Here is a 9,424-nt window from a genome sequence, read left to right as displayed (position 1 = left end):
TATGGTTTATTAATTTCGCAAACCTAAGTTGGTTTATTAATTATTTTTATAATTTGGCAAACCTAAGTTTGTTTACTAATTATTTTGATAATTTGGAAAACCTAAGTTGGTTTATTAATTATTTTAATAATTTGGCAAACCTGAGTTGATATTTTTCAAAAAGAATAAAATACTAAAATATTTAATAATGAGTTTTAAAAATATGAATTCTATCTCCACCATTGATTTAACAAGGTTAGAGTTCAGTGGGGCCTCATGGCCTTTAATTTCGTCTCCCAACGGAAGGTGTTCACTGGACTTCTTAACATGGTTAAATTTCTTAGGATAGATGGTTATAGATGGACCTTTTATAGACTCATTCCTACGGTGACTATAGGAATTAAGTCTACAATAATTGATATCGTGGGTCAAACTCATAAAGTAAGAAATATTTGTGACTCTCGCCTACCGGGACACATGAGTTTTTGTTACTTTGATTGGATGGAATAGGTAGTTAATAAAAGTCTATGATGTTTTATTAATTGAGATGTTTCTCTATTTAACTAAGTGACTATTTGTGACTTTCTCCTACCAGGACACATGGGTTCATAGCTAGTTAAAGTACCTAAGAAATAGAAGATAAGTGTTTTAGTATTTTGCTTATCTCAAAACATTTTGTATGTTATGCTATTTCTAAAAATTTAATGAATAAATGTTTGTCAAGCAATGCGTTGATTTCTACTTAGTTGACAATCATAGCTCTAGGCTTCCCACACCACACTCTCTCTAATCTCTAAAAGGTTACTTTATGGTGAGAACCTCACGAAATGCTTGTCCAACATCAACATGGTGTTGATTATGGACAACATCGAGTTCGTGATAGTCAAAGAAATTCCTATTTTTCCTATGCAACGATCAAAAAATCCTTCAAAAGATGATTGTTGATGGTGGTTCGAGCAAAGGAAAAGAATGCTAATGCTACTAAATAAGCTCAAGGAGAAGTTGCTTTAAGCTTTTTCTTCAAAGATCAAATGAGGAATAAATTCAAACAAAAAGAACAAGACGTCCACTGGCAAGGGCACCAAATGTTGCAAAGCATCTTGGAGCAAGGTCTGATTATAAGTACACAAAAAAGGGGATTGTTTCCAACTGCAAGGAGACAAGGATTTAGAACAAGATTTCCCAACACTCAAGGCATATGGAACCCAAGATAACAAAATTTTTATTGGATGCATTTGATTTTAGAAATGATACTTCAGTTTTGGATCATTGAATCAAAATCTACTAAACATGCATGTACCTTTTTACAACATTTTAGCACTAAGAAAGCCATGAAGGATAAAAAACAACAACTTGGAATCCATCAAGGGTTTTTCGTATCAAACAAGGCAAAAGGATAAGGTTGAAATAATTTTAGAAATAAATATATTGTTGTCAGACAATGCTTATATTATTTTGATTTTCTATGAAAATTTTTAATTTCAGTTTTTCTTATTAAATCAACAACAATTTGTAGTTACTTTCACAAGTAATAAAATCCTATTTCTTTTAATGGATGTGAATTGTGGGGTGGATGTATGAAAAACGGGCTATACCTATTGTAACTACACGAACCCTATGTTCTAAATAATGAGTTGTTTAAGATAGCTAAATCTAGGACCGTTAATCGCTAAAAGGTCAATAACGTTATCAATGACATACCTTTGACATCTTCACTTTGGTCATATTTGCTATGATAGGATTCAGATACTAACAAAGGCTGGGCTTTTGAGGGAACTCACCTAGGGTGACCTACCTGTTTGTGAATCTAGTCTTGAGGGCAAAATGACAAAGTGTCCATTCTCTGTGATAGGAGAAAGGGCCAAAGAACTACTAGGGCTAGTATGTTCAAATGTCTAGGGACTTATGAATATTCAAGTGAGGGGTGCTTATGAGTATTTTGTCACCTTCATCGACGATTTCCCTAGAGACTCATGTAATTACCTAAAGCATATGAATTCTATGAATTTGTTAAGAAGTTCAAAGAATTCATTGCTATGGCTTTAAAACCATTTTAGGTAAAATGTTAAAGATCTTGCGACTTGATTGAGGTGGAGGATATTTGGATAATCAGAACCAAGATCATTTAATTGAACTTTGAGAATTGTCTAAAGCAACTGTCCCAAGGACTTCGCAACAGAACAGTGTTGCTGAGCGATGTGAATCGCACGTTGTTGAAAATGTGTGTTCTATGATAAGCTATTCAACTCTAGCAACTTCTTACCCAGATCTTTTCTGGAGACATATTACCTATACCGCATGTGACATTTTTTAAATCTTGTGTCGTCTCAAAAGTTGTCTCCAAGACACCACTAGAATTATGAAATGGTCGTGAACCTAGTTTACATCATTATGGAATTTTGGGGTGTCTTGTTTATGTCCTGAGGAAAAATCTACAAAAGCTAGAACAATGAACTGAGGTTTGCTTGTTTGATGGCTATTCTAAAGGTACTCAAGGTGGTCTGTTTTATAGTCCAGTAGACAAGAAAGTGTTTGGCTCAATAAATGCTACTTTTCTGGATAACGACTACATAATGAATTTCAAGTCTCATAGCAAAATAGTATTAGATGGAAAAACGATAAACTATTGTTCACTCCTCATCGACGCAAGTCGATGAAAACAAGGTAGAATTAGAAACCACTAATCTAAGTCAAAAAGTTACGATGCCTCGTCATAATGGGAGGGTTTCTCGAAACCCGGTACCTATGAAATGGGTAGTGAAACCCACAAGCTGGTTAGGGACACAAGTAACAATGATCCGTTGGCCTTTACACAGAAAATGGGTAAGTCTGAAAGAGATCTTTGACTCGAAACCAAGTATGAGGAAATATAGTCTAAGTACTCTTAATTTGTCTGAGATCTTGTAGATGTGCCATTGGAATTTAGGCCCATGGGGTGCAAGTGGATTTATAAGAAGAAGAGAGGAGCTGATGGAAAGGTCGAGACATCTAAGGCTCGACTCGTGGCAGAGAGAGAAAGTTGACTTAGAGAAAACTTTTTCTCCTGTGGCCATTTTAAAATTCATTTAGTATACTCTTATCCATAGCCACAACTCTTGATTAAGAAATAAGTCAAATGGACATCAAAGAAGCATTTTTAATGGCTATCTTAATGAGACAATTAACATGGATCAATTAGAAGGATTTAAAGTAGTTGGACAAGAAAGTCGGCAAGCTGAGTAGGTCAATCTATGGACTTAAATAAGCTTCGCACTCTTGGAACTTAAGGTTAAATGGAAACATTAAGACCTGAGGTTTTGAACAAAATGTAGTTGACCCTTGTGTTTGACAACTTAAGGAAAAGTCATTGTGGTGTTCTTAATCCTTTATGTAGATGATATCGTATTCATTGGAAACAATGTCAAGAAATTATCAAACATAAAGAACTGGCTGGAAACAAAATTCCAGATTTCATTGTAGCAAGTCATGTTCTTGGTATCCAGAACATTAGGGATAGAAATAACTGAATTTTTTCTCTAACTCAAGCGACCTACTTTGGTGAGGTGCTTGGTCGTTACTCTATAACAAATTCCGAGAAAGGATGTTTAACATCTTGACATGGAATTTATTTTTCTAAGCTGCTGTCTCCATAAACTCCTCAAGAGGAAGAAAAGATGTAATGAATTCCTAATGAATTTGCAATTAGAAATCCAATGCATGCTATATTGTATGATGTGACCGAAGATCTGCTGTGTAGTGGGAGTGGTGAGCAAGTGTGAGTAAAACTTTGGAAATGAACAATAGAGGGGGTCGATATCTTTGATGGACTAGAGACTATATGTTAGTCCTTTCAGGTGGATCTTTGAACCTGTTAGGCTACAAAGATTTAGATTTTAGACTGATGTTTATGACAGGAAGTCAAAAGGTGTTTCCTCTTGGGGGTGAAGCTATGATTTGGAGAAGCGATAAGTTGTCTGCCATCTCAGTAGCTGTGATTTGGAGAAACATTAGGCTATCTGCCATTTTAGAATCCACCTTGGAGGCTGAGTACATAGTTGCGTCAATGGCGACTAAGAAAATAGTTTGGCTGAGGAAGTTCTATACGGATCTAGGTGTTATTCCAGAAATGGATAAACCACTCATTTTGTCTAGTGACAGTAATGAGGCAATAGCAACTTCGAAAGTGTAATAACCCGGATTTTTAAGACTCGATAATGCAGAAATATAAATGTTTTCATTTAACCAGATATCTCAAAAACCCGTATAAAAAAAACTTTTTAAAAGTCGTATGGCCATACTTAACATTTAATACAAACATATTTTATAAAGAGTAGAGTGAGCCTAGTTTATGAAAATAACACAACATTTCCAAAAATAAAATGGCTTCCCAAAAGGACGGTCCACATGTACATTCGCAAGGTACACTCCAGCGCTCACTGCTCTGCCTTGCCCTTGTTCTTACCTACAACAGGAAACAACTAGGTAAGCGAAAACGCTTAGTAAGTTCTACTTTAAAACAAAAGCATGCAGAGAATTAGGGTTCCGAAACCATCCGGACCCTACACAATCAATTTCAAGAACGCAAAAGCGTCCTAGGAAACTTATGGTCATGCCTGATAACCCATGACAAATTATTTCATATAAACAGATAAATTCTTGCACTCAGAAAATCCCAAAGCAAGCAGATATACTATATCACAACTATTTCTTATCAACAAATAAATCCCTACACTTAGAAAATCCCAAAGCAAGCAGATATATTATATCACAATATAATTCGAGACCAACTTTGACAACTTCCAACAATTCGGGCATAACACGCCCTCCAGCATAAATGCTAATCTGTAAGAGAGAACTGTAATGCCCCAAATTTCTTAATAAGGTTTAGGACCTTGATTAGAAGGGTGGGAGGGCCATAATTGATTTATTATGTTATTAAATGATTATATGCCTATTTATGTGAATTATATTATTATATGATGATAAATGCATGCATATGGGTTCACATTTTATTATAAGGGCATTTTGGTAATTTGGCCCATTGAGGGCGTGATTGTGTATTTTCATGCATGTGAGGAAATTATAAATAATACCACAATATATGTGGATTTTTTCGAGCCATTCGGCATGAGACGATCATGGAATGCAAGTTTTCGGTCTGGTCATAACGGGGTTAGATTTGAGGCTCAGAGTGAGTCTCGGGGTAATTTGGTGTTTAGAACGTTGCCGGGAATTAAAGGGTAATGGTATATGAATTATTAGCATTTGAGAATATTGAGAATAACGGGAATTGGAAGGAGTTAATTATAATTAGCGAGATAGGCGGGAAAGGACGGTTTTACCCTTGGAAGTTTTTAGAGGGATTTAATTGACCTAGGGGCAATAGGGTCATTTGGCAAAGGATATGTAACATTCAAAGGCTGTAGAAAGTATAAGAAAAACAGAGCATCATCATCCTCATATCTCTCTCCCGTACCTATTCTTCTCCTCTTCTTCCTTTGTTTTTTTCAAACTCCCTTTGAGGATCCAAGTTAGGAGAGGAAGGTTGGAGGGCTTAGGACCTTGGTTCAACCATTGAAGGGGATCTAAACCAAGCTTGAGGTGAGATTTCATCCATGAATTTAAGCTATACTCTATTTTTCAAGTAAGTTTTCAATTGAGAATTTGAGGTGTTAGTTGTGAGAATTCATGGAAGTTTTTGAGTTTGGTTGCTTGGGTTTTGATGAGGGTGTATTATAGATGAAGTTTAGGGGTTGAATTGGATGTTTGGGTGATGTTTGAGATTGGTTTGGAGGCTTGGTTTCAGGGGAAATCGCAAGGAGGGAAACCAGAACATTTTTTGTTATGAAGCTGGCGCCCCAGCACTAGGTAGGGCAGAAAATATGGGCTTCTCTGACTTGGGACAGCGCCCCAACGCTAGTGCACTTTCCAAAAAACCTATTTTGGGGTTTTTGATGACTTTGGGAGCACGGGGAATGGTTCCTTTACCCCGTTTGGGTAGATTGAGAGTCCCAAGAGTGCGGGATGGATCCCAAGATTGTAAACCTTTTTATAATTTATTTTATTGATGGGATTCCATATTTGGTTATGACTAGGTGACCGCTAAAGGATCAAAAGGTTGATTGTTCTCAAGGGTCATTCATTTATTATTTCTCTCTCAAACCTGAGGTAAGAAAACTGCACCCTGTGTATTTGACATGCATGGTTATTCTTGATGCATGTTGGATGTTTAAATGTGATGCACGAGAAACATGTGAATAGGGCATGCCATGAATATTGAATATGAGATTGATCAGAGCTTGAGTCTCTATGTTTATGCATGATCCTAATTACGCTAGCAATTATGAAGTAAGCATGTTGAGTGCCCTGTATTCGGATATTTGACATATGTTATATGTTTGGTAGCATGGCTTACTTGTGTGTGGCACTGACTATTCAGGGTCGGCACTGGTCATGTATTACTGACCTAAGAGCCGGAAACGACGTAAGCATCATGAACGCAGAGTCGATAAAAGATTAAATCTAATCGATATCAGCGTTGAATGACTCTAGGAACATTAATGTTGGACCGACCCGAAGGTCGATGAATATAAGCGCTTGTCTAGTCTATGACTAGTTACTCAGAGCCAGGGCCAAAGGCCTAGGTGACTATTTTGTCACATGGCTAGGGAGCGGAATCCCATGGTTGTGACTTGGTAGGTTATGATGGTGGAAATTTCATCAAATACCTTTCTTGATAAACTAGTGAAGGGATCACTTATTTGTAAAGCCCAGGTGACCCTATCGTCACATGGCTAATGGGAACGGAACCCACCTTAGTGACTATTACAACTGTCACTCTTCTATTTGGGGCTAAAACCCCTAGATGATTATTATGATCGTCGATTGATGTTTTATATTCATCATTACGTGAACTTATTTGCCTGCTTGAATAGGTCTATATTTGCTAGGCATGCACCTTATGATTTGATGACATGTTATTACTGTTCATGAGCATATTAAGTTTTCTTGCTGGGCTTCGGCTCACGGGTGCTATGTGGTGCCGGTAAAGGCAAAAGAAAGCTGGACCATCCTTGAGTTGGAGAGCTTAGGTGACGATGTGTACATATGCGGCTGCTCGACCGCCACAGCCGAGGGTTGAAAAAGGAACAGGGTTAAATCCTGTTTTGCCGCTTAGATCGGCTGGTTGTAAATATTTTCTTGTGATAGAGCTTTAAATTATATTTTTGGGATCCCAATGTATATAGTAAATGTTCTAATGAAACGTTATATCTCAATCGAAAATTTTAATCCCTAAACCGCTAATCATACTTAGTTACACGATTTTGGCCAAATGACTCGATTAGCGAGTTTAGCATCGTTTATAAGGCACACTGTAACGGTCCCTGGAGTTTAGGGTGTTACAACTTGGTATCAGCACGAGCCAAGGTTTATGGTTCCTGAAGACAAGCTGGGCATGTACACTCGTCGCTGGAGATAACTTCACTCGGGGAATGTTTACTATTTATGTAGTTATGTGCTTAACTGCTTAAATAGAATGTAAATGTTTTACCTGCACATTGTATTAGGGAGCATGAGATTCTGATAGAGCCTGGCTCTTGACTATATGATTATGTGCACCGTGAATATATATATATATATATGAATGTGATCATATGATTACCTGCTCCATGAATATATATTTGTGATATTTGCATGCTGGAGTTGGAGGCATGGTGTAGATGTTGGAAGAGCAGGGAATATGATTGATGTATGAATGCCATGGGCATGTTTATAGCACTACAATGATTTGTGAATGTGGTGTGGTAAGATTGCTCCCGTGGGGAAAGCTCTTGATATGTTCATCATGATTAATAGGTCAAGTTATTGACTGCAGATTCAATCAGCAGGTTTATATTCAAGGCAGATAATGAGGCCTGGTGGTGGTTATACAGAGGATGGGGGTTACAGCCAGGGTATTAGTTCTTCATCTGCTCCTATGAGTTTTCAGCAGATGTTTACAAATTTGCAATCAAGATTGCAGAGGCATGAGGAAGAGATCAGGTGTCTGAAGCAACAACTGAACCTGTTGGGAAACACTTCTTCCTTGGTTATGCCTGGAGTGGCATCAGCTTTGGCCCAGCCTATGGTGTAGAGCAGATGGGAATTTCTCTGTGGAAGATTCCAGGAGTATTACCCTCCAGTCTTCAAGGGAGGCCTAGATCCATTCAGAGCTGAGCAATGGATGGGCATGATCAGTTCCATTCTTGACAATATGGGGCTGGTAGGTCACGATAGGGTAGCTTGTGCGACATTTGTATTGCGGGATGATGCCCGGACGTGGGGGGAAGTGATATCTCAGACACGAGACACAGCTGTGATGGACTGGAAAGAATTTAGGCAGTTGTTCAATGAGAGGTATTATTGTGATGCAGCCAAGACTGCTAAGGTGAATGAGTTTCTGAATCTCGTTTAGGGAAATGCGACAGTAACCGAGTATGTTAACAGATTTGATGGGTTGGCCAAGTTCGCTTTTGACATGGTACCCACAGATGTAGCTCGGAAGGAAAGGTTTGTCCAGGGATTGAATCCTGGAATAGCTCGGGGCATTAGAGTTGCCCCAGTGCATGAAATCTCAACCTATGCTCAGATGGTAGAAACGGCTCTTGTTGTTGAGAGCATAAGAGATGAGATGAAGAATGTTAGGGAGTACGGATCTCGGATAGTGGTACCTCCACTTATTGGAGCAAGCAAGAATGAAAGCTGGAAGAAAATTTATCCAATATGCACTTGGTGAAAAAAGTGTCATCTGGGAGAATGCCGAGCAAAGGCATGTTTCTTATGTGACATGGTTGGGCATTTCAAGAAGGATTGCCCAAGGATAAGAGAGGATGAGCAAAAGGGGATGGACAACTCGACTCCAGCTCAAGTGTTTATTTCCGAGGCAGTCAGAGACTGTGACTGAGACTAGTTCCTCAAGGGTGGTAGGTATGCATTTTAATTTTGATTTTTTTATTGTGCTGACTAGTTTAGTGCCATGTTGCTCTTTGCTTGTTGCATCTAGAGAGACATGGAGTTATTATACAAATTGCATGGCTATGTTATGATGTGAAAGTGCTACTGTGCTAGTGATTTAAGAGATGAGATGAATTATTGTGGAAATGACTCATCAGTTGATATGATGAGGTTGGTTATGATTGATTTTGAGATAATCCTAGATTTGGATTAGTTAACCAAGTGTGGGGCAATGCTAAATTGTAAGGAAATGATAGTAACTCTTGGGCTTGAGAGTGGGAAGCCTTGAGACAGTTGGCACGGTCTATGGATTCTGTATGCTTATGACATCTGTATTGAGAGCTAGAGTGTTATTGCAGGGAGATGCACAAAACCCTTAGCTAGTGTGGTGGATACCACTTAGATTGTGCCAGTGGGATTAGGATAGACTGGACTAGTCTGTGAGTTTCTGGATGTGTTTCCAGGGGACTTG

The sequence above is a fragment of the Humulus lupulus genome, chromosome 3 (assembly GCF_963169125.1).
Source record: "Humulus lupulus chromosome 3, drHumLupu1.1, whole genome shotgun sequence".
In the NCBI taxonomy this organism is placed as follows: domain Eukaryota; kingdom Viridiplantae; phylum Streptophyta; class Magnoliopsida; order Rosales; family Cannabaceae; genus Humulus; species Humulus lupulus.
Note: the sequence above shows the minus strand (reverse complement) of the source record.